The following is a 23,445-nucleotide window of genomic DNA, read 5'->3' as shown; positions in this document are numbered from 1 at the left end:
ACTGCTGTGTGTGGGCTTTCTCTAGCTGCGGTGTCTGGGCTTCTCATTGCAGTGGCTTCTCTTGTTGCAGAGCATGGACTCCCGGGCTCCCGGGCTTCAGTAGTTGCAGTCTGTTGACTCAGTAATTGTGGCCTTAGTTGCTCTAAGGCATGTGGAGTCTTCCCAGACCCAGGGACGGAACCTGTGTTGCCTGCATTAGGAAGTCCCTTGTTTTTTGTTTTTAATTAGTTTCTTTTTAAAAATTTTATTGGAACAGTGTTGTGTTAGTTTCAGGTGTCCAGAAAATTGACTCAGTTATACACATACATATATTCATTCTTTTTTAGATGCTTTTCCCGTATAGGTTATCACAGAATATTGAATAGGGTGTACAGTAGGTCCTTGTTAGTTATCTATCTTATATGCAGTAGTGTGTGTGTGTTCATGCCAAGCTCCTGATTTATCCCTGAGGTTTGACATTTTTAAAATGTATTTTATTGCTTTAATTTTAAATTATTTTATTGGTGTAGTTGATTTACAACATTGTGTTAATTTTTGCTGTACAACAAAGTAGTTCAATTGAGTTGGCCAAAAAGTTCATTTGTAACGTCTTACAGGAAAATCTGAATGAACTTTTTGGCCAGCCAATGCCTTCTTTTTCATATTCTTTTCCATTTTGGTTTATCACAGGCTACTGAATATGGTTCCCTGTGCTATATAGTAGGACTTTGTTGTTTATCTATCTTATAGTATATAATAGTTTGCATCTGTTAATCCCTAACTCTCTGTCCATCCCTCCTGTACCCGCTTTTCCTTCTAGCAACCACAAGTCTGTTCTCTGTTTATGAGACTATTGTATTTTGTAGATAAGTTTCTTTGTGTCATATTGTAGATTCCACATATAAGTGATATGAAATAATATTTGTCTTTCTCTGTCTGACTTACTTCACCTAATATGTTCATCTCTAATTCCATCCTTGTTGCTGCAAATGGCATTATTTCATTCTTTTTTATGGGTAAGCAGGTGGTTCAGTGGTAAAGAATCCAGCTGCCAATAGACACAGAAGACATGAGTTCAATCCCTGGGTTCGGAAGATCCCCTGAAGGAGGAAATGGCAGCACTCTCCAGTATTCTTGCCTGGGAAATCCCATGGACAGGGGTGCCAGAAGAATGGGGGGGAAAATTGAAGAGGGAAATTATGAAATGATGATTGGCTTGTTTGAGTCAATCTCATAATCTAGAGTATCCTTCTCAGAAAAAAGGTGCTTCTTTGGTCAAAGGCATATGAGATTCATGCTATGCTAGACCCTCCAAAGTTTTAGGGTCTACCCCTGATACTATTAATGTTGATGATTGGTTAGGTTGGAAAAATAGGAATGATAATAATGAAGAATAACAGTAATGAAGATTAACAGCAACAGCAGCAACTAACACTGACATAGCACTTATACCATATGGAGTATCCTTCCCAATCCATTTGTAAACTTAATGAATGATAATAAAAGTATAATGGCACTTTGCTATAGCAATATGAAAGCTTAGTTTAATATGGTATCAAGGCCATTTAGTCACAGGAATGCAACATTACAAAGAGGTTCTAAGGGCAGCAGCTAGCCTGATTTCTCTAAAATGACACCATGTATGTGTTTGTGTGTGTGTGTTCACATATATATACATCTAAATACACAAAGCCTACTCAAAATCATTTTAGTAATAACCTTGATTCTGGAAGTTAGGTTGCTAGGCAAAGCTACATATAGTTTTTACCTCAATACCGTCTCCTTTTATTCAGAGCATGGTTTTCTGGGAAGTTTCCAAAACCACAAATGCAAATGATACATGCATCTCTAGAAATTTCCCTTTTAGGTGAATGGCAGTATGCCCACAAATGTGATGTATAGAGTGTACTTTTAAATGAAACCCCTTACTAGTTCTTATTTTATAGATCTGCTATGTGATCTTTATTTTGCCTTAACACTTTGGCTCTCAAAGGTACTTTATTTAAATTCATTGAAGCCCAACTAGAATGAATGGAACCATTGGATAGATTGTAATGTCCTTGAGTGTGTCCTCTGTGAAAGGCCATAAGCTTTGGAGGAAGATAGACTTGAGTGGTTTGAATTATAGCTCCACTAGTGGTCACCTGTATGATCTTAGATAACTTTCTTAATAATCAGAAATCTCCTCCACAAAATAGAGAAAGAAATAAGTTCCTAGGGTTGTTATGAGGATCAAGTGAATAATACATGTAAAAATGCTTAACACAATAGCATGGCATGTAAGGTGTATACATGGGGGCTTCCCAGGTAGCTCAGTGCTAAAAAATCCTCCTGCTGATGCAGGAGACACAGGTTCAATTCCTGGGTCGGGAAGATCCCTAGAGGAAGAAATGGCAACCCACTCTAGTATTCTTGCCTGAAAAAATCACATGGACAGAGGAGCCTGGCCAGCTACAGTCCATGGGGTCACAAAGAGTTGGACACAGCCAAGCATACACACAAGGTGTAACACATGCTTACTTCCCTTATTACCAGCTCTTTAACCCCCCTCAGCATGCTGCACAAGATAGGCTGCTTGGATACATAGACATCTGCAGAACTAGAGTAAATTAAGAAAAAAAATGAACAGTATTTCCTCTTGTGTGTTTTGCCTTTATGTTCACACAGAACACTTCACTTCTGACACTTCTGGCCACCAAATGCATGGAGTGTTTTTCCCCACAACAAGCAATTCTCTGACACCAGCTGTGCAACATACAATTTAACTCAATTCTGGCATTATCTACTTGGAGATAGTGTCAGATCCTGAAGGTTAAGGGTTCAGTCCCACAAGACAGCTCTCACCTCATTTCAGACGCCAGTCATGAGTAGTTAGTTGGTCCCCAACTTCTGTCTGGCTCGGCTATGAATCAGAGGTTCCCACTGCCCCTATCTTGGGCTCGATTAATTTGCTAGAGAGGCTCAAAGAACTCGGGAAAACACTTACCAGCTTATTAAAGGATACAGGTGAACAGCCAGATGAGGAGATACATAGGGGGAAGTCAGGGAGGGTCCCAAGTGCAGGAGCTTCTGTCCCTGTGGAGTTGGGGTGCATCACCCTCCCAGTGTGGATGTGTTCACTAACCCGGAAGCTCTCTGAATCCCATGCTATTGGGATTTTATGGAAGCTTCCTCATGTAGGCCTGATCAAGTACTACTCCATTTCTAGTCCCTCTCCCCTCTCTAGAGAAGTTGAGGTGGGGGCAGGACTAAAATTTCTGGTCATGGTTTGGTCTTTCTGATGATCGGCCTCCATCCAGGAGCCTACCCAGTCACTGCACTAAATCAAAAGATGCTTCTAGTGCTCTTACCACTTAGGAATTTATACAAGTTTTAGGAGCCCTGTGTCAGGGACTAGGAATGAAGACCAAATATGTATTCCTTATTATAAATCACATTGTCACACAGAGCCTCAGGATAGCCCCTTCTTCCTCTCACAGACTGTTGCAGTTAGTTAGACATAGTACTTTCAGCCCACTCTCTTCATTGCCACAGGCATTATCTTACACAAACCTTCCTCATCTAGCTTTTGGTCTGTTGGCTCATTTCTTGAAGGCCCTGAACTGTTTCTTCAATCTTGCTCTGCTTTTTTACACCTCTGTTCCTTTATATACATGTGTGTGTATACACACACAATTAAAATTTAATTTTTCACTCAGCCTAAAATACCCGTCCACCCACTACATATCTACTATCTCTTCTTTCAAGGTAAAGCTCAAATATTATCTCCTCTAAAAAGCCTCTCTGGACTGCCTCAAGCCAAGTTGGTCACTCCCTTTTATACCTTTCTGGCTCCCACAGTTCTCTGGTTGTCTTTATTTTAGCAGTGTCATATAGTAATTAAAATTCAAACACATTTAGCAATGGTATTTTCTGGATATGTGACTGTCATTAGCTTTGTTTTCATTTGCAAAATGGAGACAATATTACTACCTATCAGACAGAGTTATTGTAAGTATTAAATGAGATAGCCCATCTAAAGCACATAATACACTGCCTGGGTGTACATGCTAATTGTCTTCAGTTGTGTCCGACTCTTTGCGAGTCTGTGGACTGTAGCTCACCAGGCTCCTCTGTCCATGGGATTCTCCAGGCAAGAATACTGAAGTGGGTTGCCACGTCCTTCTGCAGGGGATCTTCCTGACCCGGGGATCGAACCCACGTCTCTTATGTCTCCTGCATTGGCAGGTGCGTTCTTTACCACTGGCGCCACCTGGGAAGCCCAATACAGTGCCTAGAATGCGGTATTTACAGGGCCTAACAAGATCCCTGATAGACTGTGTGTTCCTTCATTTTTGTATCCCCAGTACCTAGCACAAAGTCTGGATCACAGTATTTAATATATGTTTGCTGGAAGGAAAGGAGGAAGCAAACGCTCTACTTTTCATCTCTATTAACAAAGAGAACAGAAAGTGTTAAACTGTATTTATGAGGAAGGCTCATTAGTTGACCTTTCTTTCAACCTTCAGTTAATACTTGGATCTTCAGTTTTACCAGCTATAAAATGCCTGCTTCCTCCTCTCCTCCCGAAAGCTTTAAGTTTTCTAGAAACTGATCCAATACTGTCCTTCAAAAAGAGAAGAAAAATTAAGAATGCATTTAAACTGTGAAATTAAGGAAACTTGGTAAGATGGAGGTCAGATAAACCATTCAACAGTATTTCTAGAGTACTCTATTTTCTGTATATAGTGTCAATACTTTTGTTTTCAGAAAAAATCACTCTCCCAATTGTCAATTCTTTTTAAATTAATTGTTAACAGAATGATAATGTCATCTTATACTTAAAATTGAAACTCAGTTGTTCAAAACATATGCCAAGTTTCACTGTTGAACCATAGCAGCCCATTTCTTTCTAACTAAAAGTGAGCTTTGGCAGTGGGTGGCAAGATTTTTGGTTTCTAGTTCAGGGGCAGGTATTAACAAGTGAGTTAATGAAGCCATGTTTATAATTTACCATATTAACAGCACTGCTGTTGATCTCTTAGATAATTTGAGATTTTTAACATTATTTCATTTTTCTGCAATTTAATTTCCTCATTTGTAAAAAGAAAGTAAAAATACCTGCAGGAAGGTAAGAAGGTTAAATATGAAGGTTAAAGGAATAATGTAGATGAAACATCTAACATGGCGCTTTGCATGTAGTAGATGCCCAATAAATGTTATTTTCTTTTTCATCAGGATTTTGTTACAGCATCATGTTTTGTTCAGTCTAACCTGCTTACCTCACTATACTGTAAATTCATTCATGGCAGAAATTATGTCATACTCATCTTTGGATTCCCAACACCTAGCACACTGCTTAATACATAAGAGGTGTTGAATATGTAATTATGGAAGCCATGAAGAAAGGGTGGGAGGAAAAAAAGAAGGAAGAAAGTTAGGAGAAGGTGAGGAATAAATAGAACTAAATACTAACTAGGTAGAGTTGAGTACCATGGAACAAAAACCCCTATATAATTATTCAAATTATTATTTTTAAAATATTTATATTTTATCATGTTAATTCTAATAAGTCTAAGAAATTACCAGCATTATAAAAATACTTGAATACAACTTTATACTTTTGAAATAAATAAATATATATCTCCTTTTGTTTTATGCCAATGTACATGAACAAGCATTACTGAATGAAAATTGCTTGTCAAAAGTGTAACAAATGTGAGATGGGCTGTGATTTTGATGGCATGTGTCACTTATGCCAGCAAAATGAGAAAAGTGTCACTATGTTTCAGGGCTCTTATGTGGTACTTAGAAAACTCTACAGCCTGCTGTCTACTCATTCGGTGACCTAGTCAAGGTGATTTATCACAGGTGAAAAGCATATGTTTTGTGCCTTTATAGTGATGTGCTTGACACATTACAAAATGATACAATCTATATGGTATAAAGTTGCAGTGCATACTAATCAGAGATGTTATTCTTTGGGGTTACATAATTCACTGCTTGAAAATACCTTATCTGAAAAAAAAAAAAAATCTGCTGCTAAGATAGTTCTCAGTCTTCTTGAACAGACTTTGGTACACCTTCTCTAGTGTGTGCTATGGCCTCTAACTTTATTTTAGGTTTTTTGTTCCTGTTACTGTTCTTTACCCTCGGTTGACAGTTGATGCATACCATTTGCTTTTGACTATTTAAGAAAGTTTTAATCATAAAATGTAGACAACATGAAAATATAAGAGGTAACAAATTCCTCTTTCCCGTATCCTTGCCCTGCCTCCCTTGCAACCCATCCACTTTCTTCCGCAGGTACACATCTTTCCTTCCCATACATTAAATGTATAGATATATGTACATATATGTACACATAAATTTTTCACATAAATGGAATGTAGTTTTATATATAAATACAGATACAAAATTAAGTGACATGCTTTTTTCATTTAATATCTTAGAGATCTTTTCATGCTAGTACATATAAATGCCTCTCATTCTAATGGTTATATAATATCCCATATCATTGTTCTAATGTAATTGATTTATCTATCTTCTTTTAATCAAAATAGATTTGTTTTCCCTCTTTTACAATACAAATAGTACATCAGTTGACATTCTTGTCTATCTTTCCATGAGTCAGAGTCCTAGAATTGCTGTGTTAACGGGCACACCATTTTTTTGAGTGCCACGTAGAATAGTCTGTTGCAACATTTAGTAATCATTGCTATCTGGTTTTTCTTCCCTGTTTTATACAAGATTATGAATCTACTCTGGTTTAACTAATCCTTCAGACACGTTGAAATGTCAGTATAAAGAAGCTTCAGCTTCTTAAACAGAAGGGGAAATGGAAAGATTGTGCCTCTTATGTTAATTTAATCAGGAAGCTTTAATGATGTCTTAATGTTGGGTCTTCACCATAACAATGTTTCTCTTGAAGTTGAGTTCAGTTTGTTTTATCTTGTTTATTTATCTTATGCCACATCCAAGAGTAGTTTAATCACTTATATAGGTGTGTGCTTAGTCACTCAGTTGTGATCCTTTGGACTGTAGCCCACCAGGTTCCTCTATCCATGGAATTTTTCAGGAAGAATACTGGAGAGGGTTGCAATTTTCCTCCTCCAATGCACCTTCCTGACCCAGGAATCAAACCCACATTTCCTATGTCTCCTGCATTGCAGGTGGATTCTTTGCAGGCTGGTAGTTCCTTAAAGAGAAATTACTCCCCTCCTCACATAGAGGGGCACATAAATATGCAGTGAAGTGCTTCTCATTAGATTATACAATTGCAGTCCTGTTCTACTGAAGCCCTATAGAATTACTGCTGCTAAATTTATATATTTTCTGTTTTTATTTTAGTTTGTGACAGAACAAATGTTTTCATTATTTCTTTTATATTGCAGAAAGGGAAGAATCTAAGAACTCTGATATTTTAAGTGTTGAAAATAAGAAATGTAGGCTACAATTTTACAGGTCATGTTTTGAGCTATCTTTTTACAAGGTCACAGAGATTTCTAAGAATGGGGATATATCACAGCCCCTCAAATGGGAAGTTATGAATGATGCTCATAGAGGATTGAGGAATTAGGGTCATAGAGATTTTGGGAGATTATTGGATGATGGTGTTTGAGGACTGTTTGGTCATGCATCCTGGACTCTCTCCTACATTCTCCTGGTACCCTTCTCCATCTGTCCCAACTGCTATGGTCACAAGTAGAATGATTTTCTACATCATTTTATTGCTTAGTTTGTACCACAGCTTCAAAATCAAAAAATCGTGAAGTGGAAAAGGAGTCCTTGGAGACTATGGACTTCCTTCTCTTGCCCTGAAGCAATAAAGCTGAGCTGCATTCTAGGGTAATCACAGGTCACCTGTCTTCCCAAATGATTCCCACTGAATTTCACTTTTTTAGTTTTTTTAAAAACTAGTTTAGTTTTTACTCTATTCACTGTTGCAGCTCCTCTTCCTGATTCAGACTCTGGTTGTTTACCATCTCCTTGGTGATGGAAGCCTTCTTTGGTACACCCTCCTTCCCAGTGGAGAGCATTCTTCTAACATACTTATCACTATAATCCAATATTGTTCTCCTGTTTCTCTCTCCTGTTAAACAGTGAGAATAGATTTATCTTTATCTTCATGTCTCCAGCACCAAGCACAACATCCAGCACTCTGTATATGTTGGCTAAATGAATGGACAAATGAACAATTGACTGAATAAACCAGTTGGACAAACGGTCCTAAAATGTCATAGATATATTTCAATCTAGAGGAAGATAGATGGGGTATGAGTCCATAAAAGCTATAGTCATTTTACTTAGTTGCTTTGAAGTGTTTTTTGTAGTGATGATAATCACTTACTTTGGAAAATGATTAGTGCATGATTTGGTGTTTGTTTTCCTGGTAGCTCAGCTGGTAAAGAATCTGCCTGTAATGCAGAAGACCCTGGTTCAATTCCTGGGTTGAGAAGATCCACTGGAGAAGAGATAGGCTACCTATTCCAGTATTCTTGGGCTTCCCTTGTGGCTCAGCTGGTAAAGAATCTGCTTGCAATGTGGGAAACCTGGGTTCAGTCCCTGGGTTGGGAAGATCCTGTGGAGAAGGGAAAGGGTACCCACTCCAGTATTCTGGCCTGGGGAATTCCATGGACTGTGTAATCCATGGGGTCACAAAGAGTCAGACACAACTGAGTGACTTCCAGTGTGCCGAAAGGCATCACAGTAGCTATTGTTCATCCATCATTTGGTAATTTGCTGGATTCTTACTTAGCCCAAGGAAAGGATTTGAGAGCTTTCTTGTAGAGACCTCTGATCATTTGGACTGGGCCAAACTGATCTAGAAAAGTTTGAAATTTTCAGGGGTGTTTGTACCAAGAAACATTCCAAACTTTGTGTAGGATTGTGTTTAGATTGCCTTTTAAAAAATTTGTCAGATGAGGGCAAAGATGACAAGACCTGTATCAAAACAGAACACACTGTGAAAAACAGTGGCGTATGGGAAACATGGTAAAGAGTGTAGGCTTTTGAAAATGTGATTAAAGTGAAACAGGATTAGCAAAATTTTGGGTTCAAGATTAGCATAGAAATTAATTTCTGAACAAGCAGGTTGTCTTGTTTCATTTAATTACTTCCTGTGTGATTATGTAAAGCTGAAATTAATTTCTGAACTGTGTTTTAGCCATGAAACTGTGCTGGCATTTCTCAATATTTTATTTGTGTCTGTGTTTAGATGCCCATTTTGTGTCCTCCCATCATGCAGTGGCTAGTCAAGGACCTACCATACGTACCCTTGTGAGCTTCTGACCAGTTGCTTCTGATCCTATCTCATGGAGCACTTTGCAGTCTGTATCTGAACTGTTCCTTAATCAGTATATTTTTGAGAAAGATCTTTTTCTTGCCAAGCAACCTTGGAAAGCTTCATGAAGACACTGCTCAGCGGCGTAGAATTTGCAAGTGCTTAATCAGGGCGCAGAGCTTGGTGGGAGAATTAGTTCCCATGAATGCATCTATATGCACTCAGCAGAATTTTGGAAGAGGGCTCAACCCCTAATAGGAGCCTGCAGTGTGGCCCAGCCACCTACTTCATGCAGGGATGAGAAGGATGAAAAGAAGGGTCGTGGTGACGAAAGTCTCAATGCCTCATTCCCTAGCTCTATAGAAGTTTTCTGGGTTTAACATCCTTCTGTTTTAGGCTCAATTTTTCTCCTTTTCACTGCCAACTAAATCACTGAAACTTTATTATTATGTTGACATGACTCCTTAGAGTTTACTCAGTATAATTTTTTATACCTGGGTGAAATGTAAGCATACTAAATCCTCTTCAAACTGGTATTGGTTTGTTCTGGACAGTAGTTCTATTGCTCTAAATTAAAAGCTACTCTTCCTAGTAAGGTAGGTATACAGTTGTTCTGGAAACATTGGCTATCCCAAGTTATTGGAGTAGATATCTATTTATTTCTAGGCTCCCAGTATTTTAAAATATTTCCTGTAATTAAGCTTTGAAATCATGGAACAGTTATGAATAAAAGTGTATTCCTGTGACTATCTAAAATATCCACTAAGAATTCAAAATGATTAAGAGGAATTTTGTGCTTGGCATTTAAATATTTATCATGTGTTTGTGTATAAAGTCATACTAATTTTGTATATATACTAACTTTAGGAAAAACATAGTCAAAAGAGTAAAGTAAATGCTAAAGATAATGTTCAAATCATATTATTGAAGAAAAGTAAACACTATATAGATCTACAGACATTAAAATTAAAATATGATTTGATATTTTAAAATTAAAAAGTGTAATCATCTGCCAAAATTTACTAAGAACAGCACTTATTACTATTTCACTAATTCATTCACTCTCAAATTTTCCTTAAATACTATTTACATTAATATAATATTAACATTAAATATTTTAAGGTATAGTTTAACTTCAACATTTAAAAAGTATACACAAACCCTGATACAGTAGCTTTACAGTCTTTTAATTGATTACAATCAAATAGCACAAACTAGAAAAAACTGAGTTAATAGTCATCAGCAATTAGGATAGTGATAATTTGGGAGAAGATAATCTCCTACTGTGATTATTTCAATAACTTACTCATTACTGTGAAAAGAGCATTAACAGATACTTTTAGCATTCTTTGCAGTATTTATCTTCTAATGACAACTCTGTTTAAAACTATGTCACTGAATTACTGTGTAACTCTTTGGACAGACTTCAATGTTTCTGTCTTTAATATATGGATAAATATATTTTAAATCTAATTTTTAAGATTGTTTGACTAAATGAAATATAAAAAAATAAAGCAATGTCTGAGAAGTAGGCATGCTTTATATTTATAATAGGTTTACTAAACGTAAGTGTTTGAGAATATTGAGAAATTCTTGATAAGAAAAACTTCCCTAGCATGAAAAGCCATATTAATACTGCCATACATTGACATTTACAGCCACATATGACATTTAAATCCAGTTGCATATGGTTGCTAAATAAAGAATCTGATATAATCAAAGAAGTTTTAAAGCTCAAAGGATTCTTAAAGAGCTGCTAGTCCAGCATCCTTATTTTATAGATTAGAAAGTTAGGTTCAGAAAGAAAAAGACATCTGGTCATGTTTTCAAGGAGTGACTGCAGATCCAGATCTCCTTAGCTCCAATTGTTATTTTCCTCTGAGGGCTGACTTTTCTTGGGCCCTTTGAACGTGCATACCAAACAGTGTCTGGAAACTTAACATACAGTGTCCCACAGGTACAATTTTTCAAATGTATATAAATGCCATGGGGCTTAACAAAGTACATTCGTTTTTAATAATAAGAAAATTCATGACAGCTTTTTGCTGTTGTCATTTTGTATTTGTCTCATCAATAGATTCTTAAAACACAAAGTATCACGTGGACGCCATTGAAAAATTTTGAAATGACTATGAAAAGTTTGGGAACCATGACACAGTGTCCTTTTTCCTATCTATTTATTAAAATTTGAAGGGAAGGATAATGATTCATTCATTTGGGATGATGACGATGGTAATGATAATGATCTGGGAGAACAGAGGCCCAGGTATACTGATGCAAAAATGAGTCTGAGACCCAGGGTTCAGCTACGGATGCTGATATTGGTATGTGGCTTGTGTCACTGGAGCGTTATTTACCATGCATTCACACCAAGTGAAAGGCAGCCTCCTTATTTTATAAGCATGTTAAGACACACAGAAGATTTGATTTTAATGGCATTTTTCACTTTACCTGAGTAGCATCATAGGAACATCCACTTAGTCCTTTATCCTGACTTACCAGCAGTACTTCTGACTCTGGTTTTCAAATATCGCCAGTGAAAGAAACTGAAAGTCACTCCGTCCTGTCCAGCTCTTTGCAACCCCATGGACTGTAGTCCATGGAATTCTCCAGGCCAGAATACTGGAGTGGGTAGCCTTTCCCTTCTCCAGGGGGTTTTCCCAGTCCAGGGGTTGAACCCAGGTCTCTGCATTGCAGGCGGATTCTTGACCAGCTGAGCCACAAGCGAAGCCCAAGAATACTGGAGTGGGTAGCCTATCCCTTCTCCAGCTGATCCTCCCAACCCAGGAATCCAACCAGGGTCTCCTGCACTGCAGGCAGATTAGAGAAGTCTGAAAAACCCCAATGTGTCTAACACTGTCAGGTCTTCCTTCTTTTCAGCCTTATGGCTGTATAAGCTCATTTCCTTTTGTTCACTCACCACTGCATCATTTATATGCTTAAAAGTAGTTTTCCTTTTCTCAAGCAAAAGAATCCAAGTTACTTAAAGCTCTTATAGAGCATATTTTCCATGAATTTTAGCACACTCAGAAGTACTTGTATTAAATTGTGCTCTGTTGAGGAGAGAGTGAAGAGCACATCACCAAGAGTGAAACACTCTGCCGTGAGTCTGCACAAAGCCAGGCTTCAGGAAAACGTGCTGAGGCTTTCCCAGGAGAAATGAGGACCTGGAACACAACCCCTATGACAATTCCACAAACCAACTGTGCATTTGGTCAGAACATTCTCGGAGTCTCCTCCGTCACATTCTCTGAGTCTCCTCTGTTACATTCTCTAGGTTCCATGTTTGTCCTGACTTATGCGCCTCATCCCCATTAAGTTGAATGAGTTTTACTCGTTATCTACAGATTGTCCTTTGTATGCAGGGAGCTACCATATTCTATATTTCTCAGGAAACAAGATACCGCAGGAGTAATCTTACACAGGAAGATAACCACAGTCTTCCTAAAGGCCTCCTCTCCGTAGCATAATCTGTTCCTGTTTCTCTTTGCATTTAAGTGCTCAGAGTCCGAGTAAACTTCTGCATTGAAAAGAAAAACTAAGATTTTTAGGCTACAATTTTGGCAATCCAGAAAAACCTAGTTTTTGTATAAACAACTTGAGAAATAAACACACATTGCTAAAGATTTGTGACTATTATTTGTGTTGAATCAACTAAAACATACAAACTATATTTTTAATTTTTGGATTTTCAAAATTTATTTTAAAGTGTTAAGTGTTTAATTATGTTTATTATTTTTCTGTAGTTCTGCTATTACTACTGCTTTGCTGCTACTGCTATTAATATTACCAAGAGGACTTGCTGAATAAGAATTCTATGTTTTGCTTGTCTTAAAACACATCCCTTTATCACTTTTCTTGGAATGTCCTGCTAAAAGTTTAGTTACATTGAAGAAAATGGAAACAGTATATGAAGGAGGGATGGCTTTTACGAAGTGGAATTTGTGGAATGCCCTCATTTTGGATGGGTTGCAGACTGCCAAATTCCACAGAAACCCAAATAAAAACAGTTATATGCCAGTTAAAACAAGACTCCATTTGGTCTTGGAATGGCCTCTTTGTCATTTAGTGGTATGGCACCAACCTAAAAATCGCAAAAAACAAAACCATGAGATTACAACTTTGACAACAGAAGAGAAAAAATGAGTAGAGTACCTCTAACGAGATCAGAATCTGTCTGAAAAATGCCTTAATTACAAAAGTAATTTGAGCAAGTTAGCTGTGTAGTTAGACTAAGGAGAAATTATTGTCTATTCAAACTTGTCATTCTACAGAAAATTTTATCTATCTATGCCTGGCATGTTTAAAAGGAGAAATTATATATAATGAAACTATTAGAGAATAACAGAAATTGAAAGACTTATTTGCTCTTCACTAAAACATGTAATCTATGGACCTAGTTCTCAGTTAATATCCAATCTTAGGACATGAAAATGAGCTCACTGCAAGTAGAAATCATGCCTTTCACATTTGTATTTTTGATTTGAGCACAGTCTTTGGTACATAGTGGGTACAAAGTGATAGTTGTTGAATGAGCGAGTATATCAAAATAATATTCCAAAGAGATGGCCTACTTAAGTTTCAGAATTCTTGTTGATTGTATTCTGTCTGCCAGACAGTATAATTTTAAGGAATGTTGTGAATGAGAAGATATGATTAGTATGTGCAGCGTTAAAGAAATCCTCTTTTTAAAAAGTCCAATAAAATATATGGACAAATAAAAAGTATATAAGATGAATATGTAAGAAAGTATATATGATAAATGTGTTTTTTAGAAAATTACCCAGAGATAACCACTGTTAATATTTTTATCTATTTTCTGCCAGGCTATTTAAGTATTTACATATTTGTTCATATGTTTGAACAAATTTGGAATCATACTGAATTTCTAAAATACATCAAACTCCAAGAATATCTCATATGTGAAATAATTCAGAGTAAACTTAAAATTATTACCCTATATCCAGCTTACTCTCAGTATCTATCACTTTCAAACAACAAGCATTCTCAACATGATTAAAAGCAAAAACCTAAATAAGATTTGGACCAATGTAACAGGAGTAGGGAGACTAAGATTTCCAGTTGTCAGCATTCCTAGAGTGTCCCACTTTGTATGAAGACTTTCCATTTTCAAATGAGGACATTTCATTTTAGCAACTTATAGAGTATTTCATTTTAGCAACTTAAAGAGTATTATCAGTTGGTATCAATTGGTATCAAATGGTATTATCAATGCAATGGACATGCACTTGGGCAAACTTTGGGAGATGGTGAGGGACAGAGAGACATGGTGTGCTGCCGTCCATGTGGTCGCAAAGAGTCAGACATAACTGGGCAACTGAACAAGAGTATTTCTTCTCAATGTTTTAGGAGAGTTTAATAGGTAAGCCATCTCTGTAAGCTGCAGGTATACAAAGTGGCATCTGATTTCCAAAGATATCTTGACAAACACCTATTATTGTGATGATTTAGCTAAAAATACTTATCGGAATGGTGGGCTGTGGTAGCCAATTACAACAAGTTAACTGATGAGATGTTTGGAGAGGGTGAAGAGTTTTACCCTCAGGTAAATTCAAAGAATTGTCAGCAGCTTGTTCCAATACAAGGTGAACATCCAGAATGCTGTCAAAGCCAGAGCTCTTTTATTAGAATTATTATGACACTTGGGATGCATACCACAGGAACACGGACCCACAGGCCACTCTGCAGATGTATACATAGTAAATCAGAAAACAGTATCCAAACTGCAGTAGCCTCTCTTCTTTCTAATCCCTAAATCACTGTGGAACATGATTTCTTTGAGGCCAAGAAGCTGCCTTCCACTGCAAAACCTTAAAAGGCATGGCAGTATTTCGAGGTATCAAATGAAAAGATCACTTTGAAGTGCTCTAAAATTGTATTCCCTTGGCTTAAAAGACTTTCACTTTCAAAAACTGTTACTAACTGAAAATGAATTAGGCACCAAGGAGAAGAAGGTTAGCTGTAGTAACTCACTTTTGATTGAAATGTCTCAAAAATTCTGCTCAAGGCTTGTGCTATTGAGACAGAGATCCCAGTTGTCATGAATTAGGGAGCATGTGGCTCACTGTTTATTAGTCCTTCACCCAGATTTTCTGATAGAATGAGTGTACTGTTTCTACAACAAAATCAAATAGGATAACTGGTATGAAGCCATCCCATTTAAACAATGAGGAAAGGAAAAGAAAGTCTAAACAACAACTATGTATTGCCAGCTAAATAAACTGTAAGAATACCCTGGAAGAGAAAAAATTTTACTCAATATTTTATCTTTTGCAACATTATGCAAGTTGGAAAAAAAATCACAAACATGCAAGGAAGTATTGGGAAATATGAAAATAAAGTCACTGTTGCATTAAGAAAAAGTCTTCAGGATTTTTGGAGAGGAAATTTCAATAGAAGAATTTAAGATCCAATGAGACCCAGAATTATAAGATTAACAACCCAATTTTAAAATAGGCAAAAGATTTTTATAGATATCTTATCAGAGAAGAGATACCAATGGCTAAAAAGCACATAAATAGATGTTCAACAAAATTTGTCATTAGGAAAATGTGAATTCAAGATACTTATAAGATAGTACTTCTTACCCATTGGAACAGCAATAATAAAAAGATAGACAATAACAAATATTGACCGGATTGTAGAGAAACTAGAACCCTCATACACTGCTGATAGAAATATAAAATAATAGAATCACTTTGGAAAACATGTGACATTTTCTTATAATATTAAAAATAAATTTGCTATATGACCCATAATTTTCACCTATAAGTATCTACCCAAGAGAAATGAAAACATATATACATGCAAACATTTTTGTATTCATAGCAGCATTATCCATGGTAGCTAAAAAAATGCAAACAATCAAATGCCAACTAACTGGTGAACAGATAAACAAAATGTGATGTATACATCCAATAGAATACTACTCAGCAATGGAAAGGAAGGAATTCCTGATGCATCCAAAAATATGAATGAACCTCAAAAATAGTGTAAGTCAAAGAAGCCAGACACATGAGACCACATATTGTATTATTCCATTTATATTAAATGTCCAGAATAGGCAAATCCTTAGAGATGGGAAGATTAGTTGTTGTCTGGGGTGATGGTAGAAATAAGACTGACCGTAAGTGGGCAAAAGGGAGAAAGAACATGGGTGAGACCATGAGCACGTGAATACTATTAATAAATAGAATGTGAAGACCCAGAATTGGCTACTGGATGCCGGGGGCTATATTGCTGATTGGGGGATGGGGGTGGGGGAGAGTGATGAATAAATTGTGGGAGTATAAAGGACTGTAAGCTTAGAAACTACAAAGCAATCTTTTGTCAAAGAATGTTCAAAGACGCTGCCCTTATAACAGGGATATGACTGGTTTGTTCTAGGAATAGATTTTAGAGATGGGTTTTGGAGGAATGCAATTAATTTAGTTTCATCAAGATGATTTTTTTTTTTTCCTTTGTAGAGAGGGATGAGGTACAGGCCTCAGACGAAACTTACAGAGAAATTAAGAATAACAACTTTGTCCTGGGTGTGATGGTGAGTGTGGGTGGGTGTTAAATTACCTGTGAAACAGGAAGAAGTGAAGCCTGGTCTGTGGGCTAACCTTGCAAAATAATTTCAAACTCCATATTGTTAAAGTGGCAAAGGGACTATTTTAGGAATACGGAAACTTCAGAGACATTCATTGACTTCTGAAGGTCATACAGTAAGCAGAACCTGAGATAACAAATTCAAGTCTCCTGATCCCCAGTTTGGTGGTCTTTCCACGTGCTCCAGCATTCCTTTGTATTGTAGTAAGAGCATCTTCACCTTTCCTTTAAATTGGTAAGTGATTGTGCTGTGCTGAGGATGTAGCAGAGGACGAGTTCTACAAGATAGACTTCTGACTTAGAAAAGCAACCCCCAGTTCTCTGGGGGTGATAGGAAGTCAAAGGTAACCTTTGTGCTGTGCTGTGTGTGCTGTCGCTTAGCCATGTCTGACTCTCTGCAACCCCACGGACTGCAGCCTGCCAGGCTCCTCTGTCATTACAAGACAGAGGAGTCTCCACACAAGAATACTGGAATGGGTTGCCATGCCTTCCTCCAAGGGATCTTCCCAACCAAGGGATCAAGCCCAGGTCTCCTGCATTGCAGGTGAATTTTTACTGACTGAACCACCAGGGAAGCTAAGTATCAGCAAATCCACATAGGAAACCATGCAAATGGAACACATTTTATCATAAACCTTGTAGTACAAAGGGAAATACCAGAGCATGTGGAAAGATCAGCTCAGTTTTATCAACATTAGACAAACTATTGTCTATACCTGAAAGTTTTTGCACAGAGTTTTAGTGTAGAAAAAGAGCTTAAAAACAGAATCTGTGCCATGAAATCATCAATAGTAGAGGCAATGCTATTGGCAGATTTACATAATTTAAAACAAGTCTTTAAATGTAATAAAACGTATGTTCTTTGCTTGATTTGCTTTGGTCTGTAAGAACATTTAAAAAGTCATCAAAGACAATACAATCTAGTGGTGGAAATAATAGATTTGCCTAGACCATTTCATTCCATTACATCAGAGACTCCTGCAGAGACAGTACCCAAGGTGGCCTGTAAAAGGCCCAAGAGAAAATTAAGAGAGAAGAAAAGAAGATGGAGAATCAAAAACTAAAAAGGAAGAAGGAAGAAACATCTAAAGTAGGAGTAAGGGGATAAACAGTGAAGAGAAGAAAAAGAAAGAATAAAAAAGGAAATTAGTAGATGTATATAGAGACAGTTCAGTTGTTTCAAGACAGTTTACCTTATTCTGCTTTTTACATTGCCTTTCTTTCTCAATTTTCAACCCGTATAATTCCAATTTTTCTTGCAAAAATTTAGGAAAAATTTTAATTGCAGAAAAAGCAAAAAGAAGAAAGAAAACACTCGCTATAATATCAGCATGTAGATGAAATCTCTTGTTCAGTCACTAAGTCATGTCTGACTTGGACGGCAGCACACCAGGCTCCCCTGTCCTTCACTGTCTCCTGGAGTGTACTCAAACTAGTGTCCATTGAGCCGGTGATGCCATCCAACCATCTCATCCTCTCTTCCCTGCTTCTCCTCCTGCCCTCACCCTTTCCCAGCATCAGGGCCTTTTCCAGTGAGTCAGCTCTTTGCATCAGGTGGCCCAAGTATTGGAACTTCAGCTTCAGCATCAGCCTCAGTTCTTCCAATGAATGTTCAGGGTTAATTCCCTTTAGGATTGACTGGTTTGATCTCCATGCTGTCCAAGGGACTCTTAAGAGTCTTCTCCAGCACCATAGTTCAAAAAGCAATTCTTCAGTGCTCAGCTTTCTTTATGGTTCAACTTTCATGACTACTGGAAAAACCATAGCTTTGACTATACAGACTTTTGTTGGCAGAGTGACATCTCTGCATTTTAATACAATGTCTAGGTTTGTCATGGTTTTTCTTTCAAGAAGCAAGCACGTTTTAATCTCATTTCTGCAGTTACTGTGTGCAGTGATTTTGGAGCCCAAGAAAATAAAACCTGCAACTGTTTCCATTTTTTCTTCATCTATCTGTCATGAAGTGATGGGACCAGATCTTACTTTTTTGAATGCTGAATTTTAAGGCAGATTTTTCACTCTCCTCTTTCACCCTCATCAAGTGGCTCTTTAGTTCCTCTTCACCTTTTCTCATTAGAGTGGTATCATCTGCATATCTGAGGTTGTCAATATTTCTCCTGGCAATTTTGATTAAATCTCTAATAACATGTTAGTTAATAACATTGTCATCTTGTTTTCAAAACATTTTCTTTTTATAAAAATAGAACTATACTCCTTCATTGCTTTGTAGTCTGTTTTTCACAGAAAATATGAATATCTTTCTACCTCCAGAAATATATACTTTTAAAATATTTTAAATTTATTTCTAATTTTTAATTTAATCTATTTTAATTAAATCCAATTAAAGTTTAATTAAATCCACTTTATTTAATTTTAAAGAGTCTGATTTATAGGACACATAGAGCTTTTATGAACTTTTGTCACTTTTACTTTATCATGTTTGTAAAATCTCTGAATTTTTAATGTAAATACTTTTGGGGGAAAGAATAGAAAAGTTGTTTAATGTCTGCACCTAAGAGAACCAAAGCTAGAAATAAATGAAGTATATGCCAGAGCCCTGTGCTGGGCTGTGCTGAAGAGAGATGAGAAGCCTATTTGGGGAAAGATGAGTGTTATTATTCTTCACTATGTAATAGGTATGCTTGAAAGAACCAGTGCATTCATCAGAAAAAATCTCATTGTTATTTGTGAAGCTTTTTGAAGAAAATTCTGAAGCATGGATTGGCAAGACATTTACTATCTACTGTAGTTTATAATACTAGGCAGAAATAACAAAGCCTTAATTGTGAAGTGATTAGACACCTCATTATTGATTTCAGAAACTGTTAGTTGCACCAGTTCTTTAGAATATTCCTTGACATTTTAGATCCATGGTTACTTGTCACTGGTAGCTCACAATTACCTACCAGGGAGATGTAATATGGAGAAATACAGGTTGTACTTGGGGAAGGATATCTAACTCAACTTTCACAAGGTAACTCAGCAATTTGTTTAAATGATTTGTATTTTCCAAAGTGATTATCTCAGCTGGTATTTCAAAATAAATCCAAAGCCTTCTGTTAGTAATAAATCCACAGAAACCCATAAAACCTAGAATGTTTCATATTATTATTACCAAATGTTTACTGAACTTCCTACTAATCAAATTCTAGTTATTGAACAGGGTCAAACATTCATCTGTGATTCCTACCTTGAGGGGCTTACAATCTAGAGAGTGGGAATGATATTCACAAAAATTATGTGTATAGTTAAACAGCCAAGCAATACAGGTTTCTGTTTCCCACTGTAATGATTTACAAATTACAGTGGTAACAATCTCAAAGAGAATTCTTAGCAACCTTTGCAGTTAGTTTTTAGCTTTATGGGGTTAAACTTATTGGGGTTGATTAAATTCAAGCTGCGATCTTTCATAAAAACTCAATGGAGGGTCCAGATGGCTCAACAATACCTCCTTTTGTGAGAGGAAATAACTTGAAGATTTTTGTCTAATTAAAGTATTTGTGCTGGTGGGACCTGAATGAATTGTTATTCCTCTAAAAGGAGTCTGCATTACAAATAACTTTATAAAATACTAATTATTCCAAAACAGAATTTTAATTTTACTCTTCCAGTTATGTCCAAGGACCAGAGCGGCATGAACGTGACATTTTGAAGCTAGACTCTGATACCATCTTTGGGATTTCAGTCTGAAAATATAATTCTGAAAAATCAACAGAACAAGGTTTTGTGGAACAAAATGCCAATAAGGTCATTGCATTTCTTTCCTACTGTTCCAGTCCCATGCTCACAATTACCTTAACTCTTGTCAAAATATTTTCTACGGTAATAGCCAAAACATAATTAACACCTTTTCTTCATGCTGAAAATATCATTGGTAGCCATAAAGCAAATTTGGAGAAAGCCTTTCAGCACCTTAACTCAGCAAATGGCTCCTGTGGTTATACTGTGGCTATTGGTTATCGGTATTTGCCTGCTCAGAGGAGTAAGACCCCGGAATACCCTGCTTTCCCCCCTCCCAGTAGGTCTAACTATATGAGACATGGAGAAAGAGAAAGGTCAAGGGAGCAGGTAGGGGTTAGTTGGGGTGTGGAAACGAGTTGTGAAATTCTATAGGAAATCAGACAAGAAATAACCTTCCTGCCTGTGCTTTGGTTATTGTTATTTGCCTCTGTTATTCTCCAACTTTTTCATGTATGTTTTCTGTAATCGGGGTGATATTCTGAGATAGTCTTTTCCAAAAGCCTGTCTTAATGTCAGACAGGCAAAAAGTATAGGTTAATTTTGTCATGAATGGAAAGGCCCTTTATGGCTTTTCCTGTATTTTTGGTTCAGGCTACAAAAGCCAAAGTAGTTATAATCAGAGATTTCCAGCAGGGGGTGTACCCACTTCTATAGGGTAAGTTCTTTTGAAACCAAATCACATCAAACATCTGAATATTGTATGTAGTGTTACTGCTGATGGTAGAAGCTGGAATGTTGATGACATTTTTTATGGCTGTCATCTGTTTTGATCATAAAAAAACTGTGCATATGAATACTTTGTTAGGATGTGTTAAAGAACTAGAAATTTGTGGAGGATATTTAAATTAAAAACCTAAGATGCCTGACTGAAATCTTATTCTGCTAATTTTTTCAAAGTAAATGAAGAACAAAGCTTTGGGTGATTTTAATTATCCAGTGGAGAACAAGTGCTTAAATTTTTTCCTTTTTAGATAAGAAGAGTAGTTGATCTGAGAGGGGTTGATAATATTTACTCTATCTCTCCAGTGTTTCTGTGTGTATGTAAAATGATAAGTTACTTATTTTCTCAAACATTTTTTTGTTTTGGGTGGGGAGGGTTGGCGTTTAAAGCTGTTTCCCTGAAGGCATGGTTCCTGATCAGTTTTAAAATATGCCATATTATCCTTGAGTTTTGTTTTATTTTCTGCTCTTTATAGACTTTATTTGTATATATCTAAGTATTTTTAACCATAGAACTTTGACCCCCTTTTTCCATTTTCAGATTTTTATTTGTGCAGAAAACTGTATGCTTGCTTTTTCAAGAGGAGCAGTTACAAAAATTAAAATGATATAAATGTTAGTTACTTGTACTGGTAAGCAGCTCACCGGTGTATTAGTATTAATAAGGAGCAAAGTTGTAAAGTTCAGACTCCTTAAATCACAATGGATGATATAGGAGGACTAAAGAGTAAAAACAATGTCAGTTATGACAATTATCATTTGAAAACCATGGCTTTCCCCCATCCCTGCCCCACTTCATTTTCTTGTGTCTATATTATGAGAAAAAGAAATCTGAAAAGTCTTTTTTTCTCTCCAGTGTTTTGTCCTGATTCTTCAGTATGATGTCCTGTTTTGAAGAAAACAGTAATATGTTAAGAATGTTAACACCTTTAAAAGCCGTGATTTGACTTTCGTTTGTACTGATACATGCCATGGTTATGAAATTTCTGATTATTTAGGAAATAATTTTTAAAGTATCTTTAGGGTGGACACCCTATTATAGTACTTAAAACTTCAAAATCAAAATTATAGCTTTGAATTGGCTTCCTGTACTTTTAGGAACTTTTAATACAAAGGTCAAAAAAATGCATTTAAATGCATGGACTTTCCAACCTGTACAAGTGATGTGTGTATTAAGGCATTAGTACCGCATTTTGATGGGTCCACTCTCCAAAATTTCCTGCTCTCCTCTTTTTCTTCCTTTTTTTCTATATTTTCTTTCTTTGCAAGTTTTCTGTAGTGTCCTTTTTCCTTGCCTCGGGTTTATAACTGAAAGAAATAAGTACCTAGGTACCTCACTTAACCTATTTGGCACCATTCAGATGCAAGGGAGTGGCTGGAGGAAGTAATTTTAGTCATGCCTTTTTAAAATTAGGGAGCAAGAGACATAGAGAAATTAAACATCTCTTCTGCTATTGTCTATTAAGTTTACCTTAGAGAAATATGGAGTAGAAGGGCAAGGGTGTGGAAGAAAGGAACAGGACTTCTGCTGAAATTTTGTGGCAGATTTACTGACAAATATTTTCTAACAGATTTTTATCAAAAGGCAGTTTTGTTTCTCTTTACTGACAGAGCCTAAACGTACTTCTGGTTGGAAGCGACTGCATCATTATAACACTAAAAAGCAACCAAAGTACCTTATGTAACATAAGAAATAAAGAATACTTTAAATTTAAAAGATTTTTTTTTATATGTTTACTGATGATGAACCGTTTTCAATGCAGGAAATAAATCTACTCCCAAAGAGAAATTGGCCCCCAAATTACTTCTTTCTTTTAAACGTAAGAAATTGGGGTAGATTTATGTTTTTGCTCATTCATTCTTTCATCTGCCGGCAGCTATTTTAAGAACTATGTGTAAGACAGATTCTGATGACCTTGGGAAAGTCACAAGACCTCAGTTTCTTCAGTGATGAAAGAAAAGACATTTTTCCACCGCCCTTTAACCACGACTCAATGGCAATGCTCAAATGAGAAATACGCCAAAAGCCCAGGGTACCTCCAAACTTGTGATATTTCTGCGTCTCCAAATATATTGACTATATTTGAGACAGTATAATAAAAGCCAGGTGACCGATGGTTCGTAAAGGT

At 36.6% G+C, this 23,445-nt stretch overlaps 1 protein-coding gene across 1 annotated transcript in view; it reads left to right on the top strand.

Moving 5' to 3' along the window:
• The window catches only part of ARHGAP5 (Rho GTPase activating protein 5), a 100,878-nt gene that overhangs the window by 6,841 nt on the left and 70,592 nt on the right, over window positions 1-23,445 (top strand). The gene's annotated exons all lie outside the window — the stretch shown is intronic.

The sequence above is a fragment of the Odocoileus virginianus genome, chromosome 16 (assembly GCF_023699985.2).
Source record: "Odocoileus virginianus isolate 20LAN1187 ecotype Illinois chromosome 16, Ovbor_1.2, whole genome shotgun sequence".
NCBI classification, from domain to species: domain Eukaryota; kingdom Metazoa; phylum Chordata; class Mammalia; order Artiodactyla; family Cervidae; genus Odocoileus; species Odocoileus virginianus.
The sequence above is the reverse complement of the archived record's forward strand: the minus strand, read 5'-3'. Positions and strand labels throughout refer to the sequence as shown.